The sequence below is a fragment of the Pinus tabuliformis genome, chromosome 8 (genome assembly GCF_031772625.1).
Source record: "Pinus tabuliformis cultivar Carrire ecotype Pingquan chromosome 8, CPIR1, whole genome shotgun sequence".
Lineage (NCBI taxonomy): Eukaryota > Viridiplantae > Streptophyta > Pinopsida > Pinales > Pinaceae > Pinus > Pinus tabuliformis.
In genome coordinates, this window is record NC_142294.1 from 846,656,822 (window position 1) to 846,678,189 (window position 21,368).

The 21,368-nt window shown below is 37.8% G+C and overlaps 1 pseudogene; it reads right to left on the reverse strand.

Annotated features, from left to right (window-relative positions):
• Positions 1-671: 671 nt before the first annotated feature.
• On the reverse strand, positions 672-20,290 carry LOC149238224 (uncharacterized; annotated as a pseudogene).
• Between the last annotated feature and the right edge of the window lie 1,078 nt (positions 20,291-21,368).

Consider the following 21,368-nt stretch of genomic DNA (forward strand, 5'->3'; position numbering starts at 1 on the left):
TCTGCAACTAGGCATTGTATTCCTACCTGCGGCCTATCAAAGTCTGCGCACTGGTATAACAGTGCTGCGATTTACCATTATTCCCTGACAAAACTGTGAATTTAGACTGTTGGGCTTCCATATACGCCACTGGCCTCCATACGCTGCCCTCTTCACGCCGCTGGTCTCATAGACATTTTAGATTCTCTTGTAACTCCTATTTTCTGCCCATATTGCAGCACTGACACCTCCCTGACCTGGTAGCAGCGTTCTCTGCGTTTTTCTAAACGTTGTATATACGTTGGATCTGTAATCTGACATTGGATTTACGTTTGGAAGGTGAAACGGTTGTCAAATTGTGAACGACTTTGAAGCGTTATCTGACCTTTTCTGATATCCTGTGTAAACAACACTGCTCTGTTGAGTCTGTCCGCATGGCTATCTGATTCTTCTCCTTCACATGATCTGGAATCTGTAGATCCATATTCGAACAGTAGCAGCCTTAAGTTATTGTTAATAGGCATATAGTTTTTCAATGAGGGCCTGCGGAAATGGTGTGACTTGAGGGGAGATGCTTGATAGGGCACTGCCCGAAAGCCTCCATATTTTCTGCTGCTCCTGCGTATTGAACTCCTAAACAAAAAAAAAAAATCGGTTCATATTCTTATGCAATGTTGAGAGTTGCGCCTATCAGTAATCCTCTGCGCCCTTTTCTGGTTGAATAATATTAATTTTGCTGAATACACTGTATGATTTGTTGCGTTGGTGTATTTGAAGACTGGTATGCGTGGTTATTTTGGTTATAATAATTGATATGCGTGGAGGTGTGGAGACTAACCGTGATAGTACTCTTGGTGCTCTTCTTTCACATATATATACACTTGTGTTGCGATACGTTGCTCTCGGCGCTGAAATGAATCGATAGTTCGTGACCTGTGTTGCGATACCTATGGTTCATTTGAAGTGGTGGAACAGTTTGCAGTATATACACGGTGCGTATGATGGTCCCTTGGATGAATGTATTGCGTGATTGAACAATTAATTTGTCTCTGGCTATCACAGTGGTGGCAATATCCGAATATTGTATTAATGCCTGAAATCCTCCATTCTTCTCAAATATTGCAATTTTCTGAACTCTACCAAAAGCTGAAAATACCGTATTTAAAACATCAACTGTCACTGCATATTGCATATTTTCAATGGATGCAAGAAGAACATTACTCTCTAGCTCCCTTCTTTTCCTACAGTAAACTGCCCAGCTCCATCTATAGCAGAGGGGTTCACAGGAAGGTTTGGATTTGTGTAGTCTCTGCTGCGATGACTCTGAAATTTGACATTTAAGTCAGTGTGAGTAGAAAACGATATTCGCAGATGGCATGAAGCTACATGTTCTGGAAGCAAATATCTTGGTATGCTTCCTCCATCCAAGGCACTTCTTGCAGAAGCAGCAGTATCGGCATCACTAAATTGCACCAGTGCCTGAAAACCTGCAGTCTTCTCGAATGTAGCAATCTTATGCACAAACCCAAATACAAGCACGTCTACACCTCTGGCTAAGTAATGTACATAAGGTCTACGCACATCGTCAGTGTATGTATCGGTAGCCTACATGTATGAATCCTACCATGCGCAGGACGGTGAAAATATTTGTTATTTATACGGGAACAGAAGTAACAATTTGCAGAGTCCACCTATATTAACAATAAAGTTTGAATCTAGCATAGCACATTGAATTTTATGTGGGGCATTGGATATCAAAGTCTTTTTAATGATTTTTGGTGGCATTTCTCATCTTATACTGAAGACAAAGCGACCGAGAGCTTTTAATATCATTGCCACAAGAGGAATTTGTTTTCTGGTATGTGCGAGTCATGTGTCATATCAGCTGTTGGTGATTAATTGGTAGTCATATCAGCGGTTGGTGAATTTATGCTGTGAAACCCTTGTAAATTGCAATATTGAATTGGTTTATATATGCGCATTGGTCATTTTAGTGTGACTCCATATACTGTGCGTTGGTTGTTTTGGGCTATATCTGGTATTTGTATTTTGAAGACAGAGTATTATATGATGCATGAATTAACTACTGCGCATATGTGTGTGTCTGAATAGTTCTGGAAGATCATCATTTTCACACCACAGCAAGCAATTTGTAGTTTATGAGATTATGTACAACTCTTTCTCTAGCGATCTGTAATCCCACAATTGCAGCTGCTCCACATGGTATCATCAATAGTTACAAGAATGTATTAGCGGTCGCTATTGAATTTGACTATTCTTTTCCAATGGCCGAGAAAGTGAAGGAGTATTTGAAAGATCCAATTCAATTTAAAGTTGCTGCTTGTTCAATTTACTTGTTCCTATTGTGCGGTTTGGGCATAAATTTATGTGCAACAAACAAATTTGTTTTTCTCAACATATTCTAATGAGAAGATTGCTTTAATTGTTGGGGTGATATCAACATTATATGCACCAGATTGTATGCTATTTGTTGCAAGCATTATGATTATTTAGGGTGCATTTTGACTCCAAAACAAGTTTCTAGTGGTGCATTTCTATTGAGAAAAAATGGCTACAATTACTGAAGTATTAGAGTTCATGAAAAATCTTATACAATCCACTGTTGATGACACATTACAAATCAGCAAAGGCTCTCTCTCAAAAATTCAGACATGTCTACAAAATGCACAGGAAAATATTGAGTTTTTGCAGCTGGAAACAAAGCTACAACAGGAAGAATTACAGTAGTGGAGTCATCATTCTGAATCTGTTTCTATTCAGAAGATTGAAATAGACTCCCATAAACAGCGAAACAATAATGTTACAGTTCATTCAAATAAAGCAGCAGTTGCACATGCAGATGCATAAACTCAGTCTGCACTTCCCAAGCCCATCATCAGACCTTGGGAATAGCTTGTCCACAACAAGCACAGAACTGGTCTTGGATATGACAAGGACTTGTCCTTTCATATTCCAGACTATGCCAAGCCCATTCAGTTTTAGAGTGCTGGATTCTTTCATGATAGTTCACCTGCTCCTTATGACAGTTCAGCTTCAGCTGTTCCAGATTCTGCCCCTCTTCCACAACAACAACAACAACAACAGATTGTGAAATGCCAACACTGTGACCGAGTTGGCCATCTGAAAGATCACTGTTTTGATCTTCATCCATGTAAGCACTGTCATAAAACCAGTCATTCTTCAAACAGATGCTTCAAAAACAAACGTCCTGCAAGAACAAAGATTCATCTTGGATGGATCGCTTCTTGGCAATGGGCATCAACAGCCAAGAAGATATTCCAAACACATGTCAGAACTTGTTCTAGAGTATTGAACAATCTTGCAGTTGAGTTTTCTCCATCATCTCACCTTGTATCTGACAGGGGGGGAAATGATGGTCATCTACAAGCTTCAAAGCCACATCAAGCGAGCCTGAGCCACAACCTGCCACACCAGTTTCAGAGTTGTAGCCAGAAACAAAGATGCCTGTGAACATGCCTTCAGTTGGCAATCTAGGACACTTCCTCTAGCAGAAGACTTCAGCTTCTTGCCAGTTTTGGAAGAATTCCAGGAACAAAATTGAGAACACTTCCTCTAGCAGAAGACTCCAGCTTCTTGCCAGTTTTGGAAGAGTTCCAGGAATTGCATTAAGCATTCCAGAGTTGTTGGTCATCCTTAAACCATCATAGGTTGAGACTTCCCTTTTCAGGTTGAAGTTTTACCTTTTATGCGGGGTGAGACCTCCCTTTTATGGTTGAAGGTTTCCCTCTTTAAAACAATAGGATCACTTCCTCTAGCAGAAAACTTCAGTTTCTTGCCAGTTTTGGAAGAGTTCCGGGAACTGCACTAAGCGTTCCAGTGTTGGTGGTCATCCTTAAACCACCGCCCTTTTTACCAACATTTCATAGAGCACATTCAGCCTAGTGCTGCCATGCATTTTTGCACATTTTGTATTACAGCTCTCTTCTTGGACTCATACATAACCCTTCGGATTAAGGGGGGGGAATGTTGGACACCTAATCCTTAATGGGTTAGTGTGGAAGCCAAATAGACCAAAGCAGTCCAAGAGACCTTGGGAAGTGAAACCCAACGGTCACAACAGTGTACTATAAATGTATATCAGTTGTTAATAAAAAATTGAACTTGCATGATTTATCTTTCCTATTTTATGTTTCCCATGTGTGTTTAACAATAACTTAGGACAAATTTCAACAAAACAAAGATCTCTCTCTCTCTCTCTCTCTTTATAATATTTGATTTTATTTCATGTTATTAGAGCTTAAAAAATAATTAAAAAAATGCTATATTACAATGGAGGAAATAGATGTCATGGGAAATCAAACTAGTTCCAAGTGTATGGAACATTTCTATGCAACATTCAAGCAAGATATGCCAGATATGGAAACTATTCAGGATGTTTCCTCTAGGGATACATGATTCTAGGTTATAAGGGCAATAGTTACAAAGGAAGGTGGATAAAATGAGTGTGGGATTAATGATCAAAAAATGGAAAATCAAAATGAGCATTAAGATCAGACATGTAAGAAATTATGTGTGATGTGGTAATGCAATTCAAAATATAAAAAATGTGGGATCCCCATGCATGATGGCCAAAAAAATACTGAGATGAAGACATGTGGCCTTGTTTCAATGACATGGAGGGACTAAGAGGGCTCTCTAGCCTATGAAAAACTTCAACATGGGTTCCAAAATTGAAATTAGGACTCTAGCGAGGGCACCTATGAACAAAAGACTATACTACATGACTTATGATACTTTTGAGTCGTGAGAAGGATATGCATCTTTACTTGATGGGATTGATCCTAAGGAAAAAGAAAAATAATAAATTGATAATGCACCATGCAAAGTGGAAAAACCTAACCTACATTTTATTTTTGAGGTCCTTACCTACTATAATAAATCATCATGGAAAATACCAAAGGAAAAGGTCTCCAAAGTCTTGTAGACAAAATTAGCAATGCTAGGAAAGGAGTTAAAAAATATTATATATGAAATTCTCATATACACATATGATCTGGAATACAAAAATTGGAAACAAGAAATATTAAAAGTATAATATGGTACAAAGAATCATGTAGCCTTGTGGCCAATGCACTATACTAGTTCCTCAAGTCAAGCCCTTTATGGGGCTTAAGCCAAGGACACCTTTGGTAGTCAAATTCTAAAGTGTCTAGTTTATGAAGAGATAATGATAAATAATGTATATCTTCCCATGTTATATATGCAATATTCATGGCTTCATCTAAAAGAAACTCCAAATCCAATAAATCTGTGAAATAGGAGGCTCAAGGACACAAATGGGTGAAGTGAAATGATCATCTTCCATATAACAATGGATATTTTGATTGTGCAAAGATTTCAGAAGTTGGATCACTTCAATAAACTCATCACTCTTGTTAAAAGGAAAGGGATCAAGGAAATATTACATTGGCTCAACCACTTTGGTAGACTCATCACTCTCCAAACAAAGAGTGGGATCAATTCAAAATTGGATTGACTCTAACACTTTAGTAACTAATGGTTGAGTAAGTTTCAAGGAAACATAAGTGGTTTAGTAATAGTAGAACCTTCAAATAGGGACCACAATATTTGTATCTCTAAAATGGTAGGGTACAAAATAAATAAGTCGATATTCCTTGCAAATATTATAATGGAACATAGTATTATGTCCTCTTCATACATATTCCTTAGCAATATTAATGGCCTCAGTATGACTTGCATTGGATGGTTACATGCCCTAATCATGACTTGCAATGAATATTTGCTTGATTTTAGTATGAATTGTAGTGACTAGATTCTGACCCTTGATAAAACTCATAGTATATGGTTTCTTTCCTCTAACATGGCTTACATTGCCTAGTTTCATATGTTGGGTTGTGTTATATTATTTCCACGACTAGCCCACATAGTTAACCGAGGGGTTAGAGGGGGCGGAGCCCCCCCTTCATTGCGCCGATTGCGTAGCGGGGGGGTCACAGGGGGTTTGAGGGGTGCAAGTAACCCCACTATATGGGGTCTGGGGCAACGCCCCAAAAAATTTTGTTTTTGGAACGTATGTTAGGTTGGGCGGAACCACCTATGGTTTTGTGCATGATTTTGGCACATGTTTTTGGACACGATGGTTTTCGGTCCATGATTTTGGACATGATGGTTTTTCGGTCCATGGTATTGGATGCTTCGGCATGTATAAATATGTATTATAACATTGAAAGGAAAAATAATGAAAAATCAAGCTGGTAGTCCCAATTTTTGTGATCCAGGGGAAAATCTCTGTGTATATGTGTTTTATGTGTTATGCTCTCACATTGTTTATTTTATGTGTTTTAGAATTCGTATGCAGGTAATTACTGTACGGGGTTAAAACCTACATTCGGTATCAGAGCCAGGTTTGGCTTCAAGGGGACGCCTTTGTTGCTGAGGGGTTTCGCTCGGGCCTATGGTAGACCCTATTCAGTGGGAGATCTATGAGATTGATTCTTGTGGTGAAAGAAGATAGCGAGCAATGGAAAGATAGAGATCGAGAAATTTAATGGTTAGAGTTTTGAGTTGTGGAAACTCAAGATGGAGGATCTATTGGTGGATAAAGATTAGTGGATCGTGGTAGATTCGGGTACTAAACCAACGAGAGTGTCCGATCAAGAATGGAAGAAGTTGGATTGGAAGGCAAAGAGCACAATACGATTGTGTGTCTTAGATTCAATATTGTTGAATGTATCAGGGGAAGCTACGATGAAGGATTTGTGGGACAAGTTAGGGACTTTGTACCAATCTAAGTCTCTGGTGAATAAACTGTTCCTATGGAAAAAGTTGTATAACTTGAGGATTAAAGATGGAGACTAGGTGATAAAGCATATGAACGCATTTAATATTGTGGTAAGTCAGTTAGCATCTGTTGATATTAAAATTTCAGATGAAGATAAGTGCATCAATTTGTTGTGTTCTCTACTAAATTCATGGGATAGTCTGGTTATTGCAATAGGTAGAAATGCAACTGCCTTGGAATTTGATGAAATAGTCTCATCCTTGTTGACAGAGGAGATGAGACAGAAAAATATGGAGAGCCAGAATGGTGATGCCTTGTCTGTACGAGGAGGGTCCCAGAACAGAAACAAAAATAAGTCATCAAGTGGGAGATCTAAATCTAGAGGGATATCTAAATCTCCAGGAAAACTTGTAGAAGTGGTGTGCTGGAAATGTGGAAAGGAAGGGAACTACAAAAGGGACTGTAAATCTAAAGCTCCTGATAAAGGAAAGGGATCTGATGATGCTCCTTCTACAGAGGCGAAAACCACCTCAGATGAAAGTGGGGATGTGTACTTGGCTTCTTCAAGTACACATGTAGATCATGAGGCATGGTTGATTGACTTAGGTGCATCCTTTCACTTCACTCCCCATAGAGAGTGGTTCTGCAGGTATGAGAAATACGATGGTGGTGACGTCTCCTTAGGGGATGATAGGAAGGCTAGAATAATTGGTCATGGAAAAGTAAAGTTGAAGTTGCAAGGTGGAAGGGTTAGAACACTTCCAGGTGTTCTGTATATTCCTGCATTGGCCAGAAATTTGATTTCTGTAAGCAAGTTGGATGATGCAAGTGTAAAAATAGTGTTTGAGAAGGATACCTACAAGATGGTTAGGGAAGCACTAGTATTAATGTGGGGAGTTTAGATTGGAACTTTGTACAAGCTGCAAAGTAGCACGGTTGTTGATGGGTGCAACAATTCTGTGGTTCCTGAAAGTGTAGCAGAAAATCTAGTGGTCTCTGGAGAGAAGACCATGTTGTGGCATCAAAGGCTTGGACATATTGGAGAGAAGGGCCTTTGAATACTTCATGGTAAAGGTATGGTAGAAGGTATGAGTAATAGCTCTCTGGATTTTGATTTCTTTGAAAATTATGTTTATGGGAAGTAGAATTGGGTGAGTTTCCCCTCTGGTGGTAAGAGGGCGAAACATATATTAGAGCTTGTGCATAGTGATGTGTTTGGACCTGTGAAGGTTTCATGACTGGGTAAGTCTGTGTACTATGTATCATTTATAGATGACTTCTCAAGGAATACATGGATATATTTCCTTAAGAAGAAATCTAAAGTCTTTGACAGGTTTAAAGAATTCAAAGCTCTGGTGGAAAACTAGACAGAGAAGAAGATAAAGGTGTTGAGGACAGATAACGATGGAGAGTTTTGCAGTAAGGAATTTGAATAATTCTGTAAGAAGTATGGTATAGCATGGCAGAAGAATACTCCATATACACCTCAAAAAAATGGAGTTGCAGAAAGAATGAACAAGACGTTGATGGAAAGGGCAAGAAGCATTCTTAGTGGTGCCAGGTTAGGACAGGAATTCTGAGCAGAGGTGGTGGAGATAACATGTTACATGGTCAACATATCACCTTCATCAGTGTTGGAGGATAAAACTCCACAAGAGGTATGGACTGGTAAGAAACCCTCTCTTTCACATCTGAGGGTATTTGGATGTGATGCATATGTACATGTTCTAAAGGAGAAATGAACCAAGTTGGATAGTAAATCTGAAAAGTGCATCTTTATTGGGTATAAGGATGGTTTAAAGGGTTATAAGCTTTGGAACCAAGTAACAAGGTTGTGTATAGCCCAAATGTGGTGTTCAGAGAGGTGAAATATGTTATTAAACATGAAGTCCAACCAAAGGAACATGAGAAGATAGAGTTTGAGCTAAAGGAGGAAGAAGTAGACTCTACAGCAGAGGAGGAATCAGGAATGGGTGTTCAAGAAGAAGACAAATGTAGAAGGAAAGGTGGAGAAATACAAAGCTCGGTTGGTAGTAAAAGGTTATTCCCAGGTATTGGGAATTGATTTTGGTGATATTTTTTCTCTTGTTGCAAAGGTAACTTCTATTAGATTACTTTTATCTATTGCTGCTGCTTTTGATTTTGAGGTAGAACAGAGGGATGTGAAGACAACATTTCTTCACGAGGATCTAGAAGAGGAAATCTGCATGAAGCAACCTGAAGGCTTTGCGGTGAAGGGTAAGAAAGGATTGGTATGAAAGTTAAAGAAGTCTCTGTATGGGTTAAAACAGTCACCAAGGATGTGGTATCAGAATTTTGATTCATTTATACGGGGACTTGGCTTCACCAGAAGCAAAGCAGATCACTGTGTGTATTTTACATTAATTGGTGATTGTGTGATTTATTTGGTCTTGTATGTGGATGATATGTTGCTGGTTGGAAATGACAAAGAAATTATCCAGGATTTGAAGACCCAATTGTCCTCCAAATTCGACATGAAAGATCTTGGTGCTGCAAACTATATTTTGGGCATGGAAATTAAAAGAGATCGGGAAAAGAGGAAGCTCTGGTTAAACCAGAGGAAGTGTGTCGAGATAATATTGCAGAGATTTAATATGCAGGATATAAACTAGTGAAGGTTCCTATTCCTATAGGTGTAAAGTTATCTACTGAACAGTGTCCCAAGACACAAGAATAGGAAGAGGACATGTCCTGTGTTCCATATGCAAGTGCAGTCGGTAGCCTGATGTATGCAATGGTCTGTACTAGACCAGACATTTCACATGCAGTGGGAATATTGAGCAGGTTTATGCCAAAACCAGGAAAGGAGCATTGGAAAAAATTGAAGCGGGTTTTTAGGTATTTGCATGGCACTAGTGATTATGGTTTGAGCTACCAAGGAAGACTAGGATTGGACAGAGTGTTGGATATTCGTGGCTTTGTTGTTGCAGATTGGGCTGGAGATATGGATCAAAGAAGATCTACAAGTGGGTATATGTTTAACCTATTTGGAGGTGCAGTCAGTTGGATGAGTAAGAAACAATTTGTAGTGGCACTATCAACTACAGAGGCAGAATACATGGCAGCCACTCATGCAAGCAAGGAAGTAGTTTGGTTGCAGAGATTGTGTTCAAGTATGGGGTTAGTACATGGAGCTATAAGAATAGACTGTGATAGCCAAAGTGAAATTTTCTTGGCAAAGAACCATGCATATCATTCAAAGACAAAGCACATTGATGTTCAGTATCACTTTGTGAGGGATATGATAGAAGACAAAAAGGTGTTGCTGGTAAAGGTGGACACTTTGAAGAATACTGCAGATGCATTGAAAAAATCTGTGAGCTCTGAGAAGTTCTCTTGGTGTATAGAAACAATGGGCATTACAAGGCTGGATAAATGACTAAGCTCTCTTGTGGCCCCCTGTGGAAAGAAAACAACATGTGGGAGAATGTTGGGTTGTGTTATATTCTTTCCACAACTAGCCCACGTAGTTAACTGGGGGGTTAGAGGGGGGGCAAAGCCCCCCTTTCGTTGCGCCGATTGCATAGTGGAGGGGTCACAAGGGGTTTGAGGGGTGCAGGTAACCCCACTCTATGGGATCCAGGGCAGTGCCCTGGAAAATTTTGGTTTTGGAACCTATGTTAGGTTGGGCGGACCCACCTATGGTTTTGTGCATGGTTTTCATACATGTTTTTGGACACGATGGTTTTCGGTCCATGGTTTTGGACGCGATGGTTTTTCGGTCCATGGTATTGGATGCTTCGGCATGTATAAATATGTATTATAACATTGAAAGGAACAATAATGAAAAATCAATCTGGTAGTCCTGGTTTTGGGATCCAGGGGAAATCTCTGTGTATATGTGTTTTATGTGTTATGCTATCGCATTGTTTATTTTATGTGTTTTAGAATTCATATGCAGGTAATTTTTGTACAGGGTTAAAACCTACAGCATATCTCCAAGATGACTTGCAGTGGTTGGTGACCTTCCTCGTTATATTTTTTTTAGGCTTCTAATTGTTACTATCTTCAATTTCAGTAGATGGGACATTAGGAAAAGGCATATGTTTGATATAAGCTACAAATGTTGGGATATTAATGTCCCCATTAGGATAGGGTCAATATTAACACTAACATTCTCACAGGCCTTCATGTAATTATCTATCAAAAGGAAATTTGGTCCTAATGAAGTGGTAGGGTTAGGATGACAATAAAACAACAGATCAATGGTCATTATATTTCCTTAGTGAGGAAATGTAATGATGTGCGATACTATAGAGATCGTTGTTCAAGGAATATGCCCAATTTTATTTTGATAGGAGGTTGTAGTTGAGTGGAGAATCACCCACTTGCACTTCCATGTTCACTACCTTTCCCATAGTTCCATAGTAAATATAGCGACCAAGGTTCAAAATTGAAGTCATCATTTCCCTTCAAGAACTCTCTATCTCATCATAGAAGGGCATACAATTATTTCCCATGCAAATGAAAATTAAAATAAAAAATTAGTTGTCAAGTTTGAAATGTTTTTTTTAGTATTTTTTAATTGAAGGGTAAGAAAACATTTCATAATATGTTCTAATTGTCATTATTTTTATGATATTTTTCTTTATTAGTCATTTTTCTATATACTATGACAACTTAAGGAAAGAAGAATGTTAACGATTTTTCTCTAAATCGCGATAGTTCAAAAAAAGAAATGATGTTATCATTTTTATAAAATAGAATCATATTTTTGTGGAACTCATGCACGCATATATCACCTTGTTGAAGTCTGTAATCATTTCTTTTTTACTATCCTTTTTTCCCTCTTATTTCATCTTCTTTCACCTTCTTATCAACATTTTGTATCAAACTCAACATGTTTAAGGTCAAGGTAAAATCTCAAAAAGGTATTCATCATCCATAATTAGAATCTCTACCTCTTAATGAATGATAATGAAAATATCCTTACAATTACAGAATTATAGATATTTTGCAGCTAATATTTGTTTCCACAACGGAATCCATTGTTAGACAGGTCACAACACTCTAGTAAAAGTAAAAAAGACTACCAAAAGGTGACAAATGGATCCTAGATGGATAACCACCTATTGACATCACTTGGAAAGTTATGTGGATTAAGAAATTGTTATGAAACCAGCTCACAAAAAGATAGAAAAGAGAGATCCACGCCTTAGAATTCAACCTCTTCGAGGGGGAAACCTCCTTTACATTACATAAATGAACAATTCTTGGATGATACAAATGACAAAACCTCCTTTCTATATATAGGAGTCTAAGGAGTCACAATATAATCCAGCCGACCTAACAATAATAATATAAAGCCACAAAAATAACAATAGAGGGATTCTATGGGGCACAGAAATAACAATATGGGGGTAATAGGGGCACAACAATATAAATAAGGGGTATAACTACAATAGTAATGGGGTAATCACTAGTATTATAGGGACCCAACATGCCCCTCTCCTTCAAAAAAGTGTTGTCCTCAACGCTTGAGTAGTTCTGGATACTTCTGCATAAAATTCTCATCCTCCCATGTGGAATCTTCAGTAGATAAGTTCTTCCACTTGATAAGATACTCTGAAATTGATCGATTTCGTAGCTGTCGAGTTCTTGTTTCTGTGACTGCTTTCGGTTCCAATATAATTTTTCCTTCCTCATCAAGTTCTAGCAATATTGTTTGAACTGGGAGCTTGTCGCCTATAACCTTCTTTAAACATGAAACATGGAAAACTGGGTGCAATCGAGAAGCTGCAGGAAGCTCCAATTTGTATGCCATAGTACCAATCTTTTGCAACACCTTGTACGGACCATAATACTTTGGTGATAATTTATTATCCTTCTTAGCTTGCTTTAGGGACATTTGCTTATATGGTTGTAGCCGTAGGAATACCCAATCACCTACATCAAAACTTCTTTCACTGCGATGTTGATCTGCTTGTTGTTTCATTCTATTTTGTGCCAACACGAGGTTATCCTTTAAGAGTTGGAGGACTTGTTGTTGATGTTCGATGTGATGTTCCACTACCTGAACCTTAGAATTTTCTCTTAAATATGATGTGATGGATGGTGGTTGATACCCATAAAGTGCCATAAATGGGGTCATTTTTGTTGCTGTATGGAAGGAAGTGTTATACCACCATTCAGCTAGAGGCAACCATTTGACCCATTGTGTCTGTTTATCAGATACAAAGCAACGAAGATATCCTTCCAAACATTTGTTTACTATCTCAGTTTGCCCATCAGATTGAGGATGATAAGATGAGCTATGAGCTAACTGAGTACCAAGACAAGAAAATAATTCTGTCCAAAAATTTCTCGTGAAAATGGGATCTCTGTCACTTACAATAATCTTTGGGTTTCCATGTAGCTTTTGAATTGTTTCCATAAATGCAGTAGAAACTGTACTGGCTTTAAATGGATGTGATAATGCACAAAAGTGTGCATACTTGGTAAGTCTGTCAACTACCACCATGATGACACTCTTTCCCTCAGACTTGGGTAAACCTGTGATAAAATCCATTGAAACCTCCTCCCAACGTTGGCTTGGAATGGATAAAGGTTGTAATAGACCTGGTGTCTTAATTGTTTCAACTTTATTTTGTTGGCAAACCAAACATTCCGCCACAAACTTTTGAATATCTGATTTAAGGCCATCCCAAAAAAATTCCTTCTTAACCCTGTGGTAAGTTTTTAAAAATCCTGAGTGCCCTCCTAAGGGAGAAGTGTGCAATTCCATAAGAATCTTTTGTTTTAGCTGGGAATTCTTACAGAGGTATAAGCGATCTTTGTACCATAACGAATCATTTTTCCAGCTAAATGTATCAGAAGTACTGGAATCTTGTTGTAGCTTTCGAATAAGTGCCCACACTTCTTCGTCATTCTTCCATTCCTCCCTTGCTTCGTTTATCCAATCTGGTTGGATAATAGAAATGGCACACAACAATGCTTCCACATCCTCATCCTTTCTTGAGAGTGCATCTGCCACCACATTTTGCTTCCCTTTTTTGTAGATGATTTCAAAGTCATAACCCAACATCTTTGTGACCCACTTTTGTTGCTCTTCAGAGGATAATCTTTGTTCTAAAAAGTATTTAAGGCTATCATGATCCGTTTTTACCTTGAAGTGTCTTCCCATTAGGTAGGGTCGCCATTTCTTAAGTGCATGGAGTATTGCCAACATTTCCTTCTCATAAATAGCTTTGCTTAAAAACTTTCCTTTGATTGGACGACTTTCAAAAGCAATGGGTCTTTCATCTTGCATTAGAACAACACCAATTCCATTTCCTGAAGCATCACATTCCACAATAAAGGTTTTTGTGAAGTCCGGTGTAGCTAAGACCGGTGCTTGGCACATTGCCTCTTTAAGATGTTCAAAGGCCTTTGTTGCTTCCGGAGTCCATGAAAATGAATCTTTCTTCAATAATGTTGTTAGAGGTGCTGCTATTCTCCCATAATTCTTAACGAACTTGCGATAATACCCTGTCAACCCAAGAAATCCTCGCAGATGCTTTATGGATGTGGGGATTTTCCATTCCTTAATGGCTTTAATTTTGCTAGGGTCTACCTTAACTCCTTCATGAGATACAATATGACCCAAATATTCCACCTCCTGGACTCCAAAGAAACATTTGGATCTTTTTGCATATAATTGTTTCTCCTTCAATAGTTGTAGCACCCTGTCAACATGTTCAACATGATCCTTCCAAGACTTGCTGTAGATTAGTATATCATCAAAAAATACTAACACAAATTTTCTAAGGAATGGTTTGAAAATTGAATTCATCAAACCTTGAAATGTTGAAGGTGCATTGGTAAGGCCAAAAGGCATGACCAAAAATTCATAATGACCCTCATGAGTTCTAAATGCCATTTTTGGAATGTCTTCAATCTTCATTCTGATTTGATGATATCTCGAACGAAGATCCAACTTGGTGAAGTAAATTGATCCATGCAATTCATCCAGTAATTCATCAATGACAGGAATGGGGAACTTATCTTTAATAGTGAGCTTGTTGAGCTCCCTATAATCTGGACACATGCGCCATGATCCATCCTTCTTGTGCACCAATACTACTGGAGCTGAGAAAGAACTTTGACTCGGTTGAATTATACCAGCCTCTAGCATTTCTGCAACCATACGTTCAATTTCACTTTTTTGGACATAGGGATATCTGTACGGCCTGATGTTTGGAGGAACACTTCCTGGAATCAGATGAATAGCATGATCATGATCACGCATAGGTGGGAGACCTTTGGGAGTCTCAAATACCTTGGAATGATTGTCCAGGACTTTTTGGAGATCTGGAGAAATAGATGATTCCAATGTGGAAACATCTAGTGAACATAATTGTGCAATTACACCTCTTTGCTCCTTTTTTAGAAGCTTTGTCATGCCATTAGAGTTGATTATCTTTCCTGGTTTCCCTGCAATACCCCTTAATTCAACTTCCTTTCCTTCCACAGAAAATTTCATGAAAAGTTCTTGAAAATTAAAAGCTATTGTACCCAAGGATTGTAGCCATTGGACTCCTAGTACAACATCAACACCTCCCATTGGAATGGAAAGCATTGGGCTAGTCAATACATATTCTCCCATGGATAGCTTGATATTATGGCACTTTCCAGAGCAATTTATTGTTCCTCCATTTGCAATCATCACTTGACACTCTGGTGTTGGATATAGGAAGCAATTCAATTCTTTTGCTACCCTACAATGAATAAAATTGTGGGTGCTTCCTGAATCAATCAACACTATTACCTTTTTCTTCTTGATTTGTCCTTCTATCTTGATGGTTTGAGGAGTGGTAATTCCCGCCAATGCATTACAAGATATGGTCGGATTTATTTGTTCTTCATCTAGGCTTTTTTCCTGGAGTATATCCTCTTCTTTTGACCTTTCTTGCTCCTTTTCTTCTTCCTCTTCACAATCTATGTAGAATAATTTCTTCTCAGCACACTTATGACCTTTTGTGTATTTGCTATCACAATTGTAACAAAGCCCTTTTGCTCTTTTTTCTTCCAATTGTTGTGGTGTCAACCTTGTAGGTTGTGGAAGACTATGGGAAACAACACTTCCGTCTTTATAGTTGTGAATGGTATGCTTCCTAGTTGCCATAATTTTGCTTTCCATTTTTCTTGCTAACCTGAATGCCTTCTCTAATGAATCAGGTTCCCAAAGGCGAACATCATGTTGGATATTATCCTTTAAAGACCCTATGAACACATCAATCCTATGCTCCTCTGGAATATCTTTTACCCTTATGTTCAATTTTTGGAACTCCTCAATGTGCTCCATTACTGAACCCTTTTGTTTGAGACTTATCAATTGGCTAAAAAAAGTGTTGCTTTTTGTATCTTCATAATGTGCTATCAATTCTTCCGTAAAAATTGCCCAAGTGATAATTTTTTACGAGAGCAAAGCCATTGATACCATACAAACTGATTTGGTTCCAAATATACAGTTGCCATACGTACCTTTTGTGTGTTTTGCACATTATTGAGATCGAAGAATTGCTCCATCTGTAATATCCATGTGGCAGGATCCTTGCCATCAAACTTCCTCATATCGATTTTTGGAATATGGTGGGTCTTCGATCCAACATTAGCATCTATGGAATCATGATTAACATTACTTTTGTTCACATCATGAGTTTCCTTTACAACCTTTTCACCATTAGTAAGTATTTCTTGTAGAAAATTTGTCAAATCTGTCTTCAAATCTGCCATGTTTGTCTTCAAATCTGTCTTCAAATCTGCCATGTCTCTCTTCAAATCTATCTTCGAATCATCCATCTTAGCTTCCATGCCCTTTATCTTAGATTCCACGCCACTTATCTTAGCTTCTGTTAGCTTTTGTGAGCGTGACATTTGTTGCACTTGTTCTTGTAATTTTGATATATCATGTAGCATTTCTTCTTCTTCTTCATGAGTCATGATAGAGCTTTCAGGTTCCTTACTAGGTGTTTGCATTTTCTTTCCTCGGGGCATCAGTTACCGATAATAATGCTTTACTATGCCCTTTGAATTCCGTTAAACCACGCTTACACAAAAATTTAAAAAAAAACTACACACCTTTTTTCACTTTATAGAAGCCTGATATTGAATCTGATGTATCTCTGTAATTTCGGATCATCCAGTTCTAAAATTTCTACCTGTAGTAGCCTTCTGTGTCCTCTTTCCAATGCCACAAGTCTGAGCCAAATTGGATTCTCCAAGGAAGAGTTATGTGAAATCTCCCACAGTGACTTGCTTTTAGACTGGTTCAGTAGAGCGAACTTGTACGACGTGGCATGAGTCACTGTTTCAGCCTTTGAATCTGAAACACACACACAAGAAACTACAGTCCGTCCTCTTTCTGTACCTTTTTACAAAATTTCAATCCAATCCTCAGAGAGAGAGTTATGACGATTTTCCCCAGGTCACCTGTTTTGAATGTAATTCAGGAGTCTGCAAAAAGTCCAACTTCCTCAAATCATATATCCGAAAATATCGTGCAAAAAGCTATGAAATTCAGACCCAAGGTTCAACACCAATTCTTCTCAAATGGGTTTTTTTTGCGACTTCTGAAACGTCACAGAAAAAAAGTTATAGCGAAAATGCCACGATGACCTGTTTGGAGCAGCGAAACCCTAGAATCCAAAGCTCTGATACCAAATGTTATGAAACCAGCTCACAAAAAGATAGAAAATAGAGATCCACGCCTTAGAATTCAGCCTCTTCGAGGGGGAAACCTCCTTTACATTACATAAATGAACAATTCTTGGATGATACAAATGACAAAACCTCCTTTCTATATATAGGAGTCTAAGGAGTCATAATATAATCCAGCCGACCTAACAATAATAATATAAAGCCACAAAAATAACAATAGAGGGATTCTATGGGGCACAGAAATAACAATATGGGGGTAATAGGGGCACAACAATATAAATAAGGGGTATAACTACAATATTAATGGGGTAATCACTAGTATTATAGGGACCCAACATAAATCTTGAAGTCAAAGGAAAATTGAAACCTGGAAACTACCTGTAGTGATCAAACAAAGGTAGCGAAGAAATAACAAACATCAAGCGAGCAATACTGAAGATTGGATCATCTGTAAAGATTCTAAATCGGGATAAAATCTCCTATGAATCGCTTTTTCAATAAAAAGTCATTAAGAGATTGAACCCCGAGTTAAATCAGTCTTGTAGGTGTCGAAATGATTCATAGCATATCGAGTTAAAAATATTTCAAGTTGTTTATAATTTGTATAAATGTTAATATAAGTAAATTTTCGGAAAAAATTATTAAATTATAGCTGTTTCGATAAATTATTAAATTAATTAATCAAATATTATTATTAAAATAAAAATAAAAAAATAAAATAAAGATATTTAATTTTCCCTCCCTAAGTCAAATATAGTCATTTTCTTCTAGTCGTTAGGATGACCTGTCTTCCTATTTATCCTTCTTCCTAGATCTGTCTCTTCATCTTGTCATGAAGATGAACCACATGGGTTGGTTCAAAATGCGTTGACCAAATATTTTCAATGTGATTCTTTCAGAAAATTTACTTATATTAACATGTTATGGATCACAAAAGCATGAATTCGAATATTGTATAAATGTTGCAAGTGAGACGAGAAACATAAGGTTTTTATTATTAAGTTTATAACTCTTTTGTGGAGAAGACTGATGACACTATGGTTCATAATTTAAATCACTTTTATTTCTAATGCATGTGTAAAGATCATGTGATCGCTAATCAACTTGGCACACTCACAGAAGGCCCCCCTGCGATTTGTGAGGTCTTATTCATAACTTTTGTTTTTTTTCTAGCATTATCATTTCTTTCAAGAATTTGTTTCCATTATAGTTACATTTTTTATTGTTTTCATTTGGTTGCAAAGTACTCATAAACAGAAAAGCATTAAAAATAATTCAGTTATTGAATGCATCCTCTTTCCAGCACTTGATCATTTCATAGTTTAAATTGATTTCTTAATTTTTTTTTTTAAACACAGTCAGTTACTTTTTTTTATATTGCAAAAAGGAAAGGGAGCTAGCTGCTTATACATTCAGAAGATATCTGTTTCAAATGTAGTGCGCAAAATGGGAGCACAGTCCCCACATCTACGTTTGTAGCCTTGTTTCTGTAAACTTCAAAAACTAAAGTGGCATACTGCCTTACAAACTGTCCTACTAACAAACTATATTTGCATTGCATTAAGAAGGAAAGACACAATCACTAGAATTGATTAACTGATTCCTCCTGCTAAGGGCGTCACTTCTTGCTGTACCTAGAGGATGTTTCCCCTTGCTGACTTTGGTTAAGAGTTTTGATGTACTCAACAACTTCTTCTAGATGTTTGCATTTGTCTTTTAGTTCTTCTATTTTAGCTCTCTAAAGATCAATGTCTCTTTGCATGTAAACATTGGCAGTCTTCATCTCGTCTCTGAGGTCCTTTAAATCTTGGTTAAACCTTCCAACCATAAATCTGTTGGCCCTGCAAGTTGGGCAGCTGTCATTATTTTCTGCTTTCTCTAGAGGGTTGTAATCCATTCTGTTGCAATGATTTGCTATGGTGTTTGTTGCTTTTTTATCCCAATGTGAGCCCTGATATTAGGATGATTTCTACTTATTCCTCTGTTGCTGCTATCGTAGTTCTGAGTAGTGGAACCTTTTTGTTGGCAACTCTCCAAAGCTTCGCTCAAACCCCTGTATCTTTGTCTTGACTTTAAATTCCAAGACCAATCCTTAGAGTGAAAGATGCTGGCTGAGGGGATTGACTGGTTTTGAAACAAATAAGGAGGGATTGACTCCACAGAAGCAGAGTTTTGAGGGCATTGAATTCAAGAATTAGAATCTAAAGCGATTGGGCAAGTAGTCTGATACCTGAAGGCGATGGAGTTGAAAGAGTACTTATGAATGAGGTAGGGGGCGATAAAGCTAATGGGAAGGCTAGTAACTGAGTGATACCCCTAAGGATTACTGCTGAGTGGACGATTTGGGTAACCAGAGAAGGGAGAGTGACATACTCCTGTGGGTTTTAATCTATATGCTTCAGGCTGACTGCGACAGAGTAAGATAATGTTCTGGTCGAAAAACGTATCGTAGCAAGCAACTGAATGGAAGTACTGAGGATGTGAGGGAATCCCTAGCTGATGCAGGTTTCTTCTGTGAGTATCACTGGGAAGATCAGTGGAGGGGGGACAACGGACTCCAAATGGGTTAAAGCTGGTAGCTTCAGGCTGACTATGGAGATTGTTATCAGAATGGCCTTTTAGAAGGGGATCAGTGCTTTCCAAATGGTGAAGTTTACTGAATGCTGCCCCCAATTTATTGGTCTCGGGGAGGAGTAATGACTTGCTACCGTAGGTGACCATTGTGATTTGAGTACCTTGAATACTTGTACAGATGCCTATTGCCACCTGACTTATGCTTGCATTATGCTTTCGATCTTGTTGTCTATGATTGACAAGACCAATTCCATCTTCGCTCAGGGGTGAAGGACGACTATAATCTTTATCCATCATGAATTGAATCTTTTTTGGAGTTGGGAGGATCTTGTTCTCTGAACTAAGAGGACTGCACTTGAAAGCCTCTGTTATCAGATCTTATTTATTTTCTTCATTTAGTCTACTTCTTGAAGTGATGTTTTGTCTCTCCTTTTTTTTTTTTTTTTTTTTCTTTTGAATTTTTCTCTTTTGATGTACTTCTTTATTACATCTTCTTTCTCAATCCTCATTATGGAAATGGGAGTCATGGTATATTTTCTTCATAGACTTCATTATTTTCTTTTGTAGTCCCAACTTGTCTTTCAATTTCTTTGTTAGCGTAGCTGTTTGCATCCTTGTTTTGGCTTCTCAATACATGCTTGATAGTTATGTCTCCTAGATTTTTTGTGTTTGTTCTAATCCTTTGACAAATTTTGTTGATTGTGGTGTTGTTGAAGTTCTTTTTGGTTGCCATTGCTGCTATGATGATGGTTGAATCTCCTATTATAGGATCCTTAATCACATTTTTTTTTAAAAGCCTTGTGCCTAAGAGAAGGTTGTATGCTTAAGCCCTGTTGTTTGTCATTTCTCCAAGGCTCCATTCATAATTTATGATTTTTTTCCCATTTGGATCTATGAGAACTCCGCTTGCTTCTGCTTTTCCAGGGTTATTTTTTGAAGCTCCATCAAAATAAAGAATGTATCTTTTCTGTTCTTTCATTCGTTATGCAAATTCTTTATCATCCAGTCTTGATTTCCAACTCTCTTTTGTGGATTTTTTTTCTTTTTTGCTGTAGCTTTTGTTTTTTTTTTTCTAACATTGCTTTGCTGTACCAATCTTTTTCTTCTTGCTGTAGACTGCTTTGATCCATTTTTGATATTCCATTTGTGCTTATTATCTTTGACACCTGACTCCAGGTTTTTGAGAGAATCTTGCCTAAACTTGGTTTTTGTTCCTTGAAAATACATTTGTTTCGGGCTAACCAAATCTGCCAATGCAACATTGAAGGAAGGCACTTCCATATCCTGTTTATTGTTTCCTTTTTTTTTTTTGTGTATGGCTAGCTTTTGTCCCAATTTTTATGTAGTGCTATCAGCTGAGTTGAAGAATTTA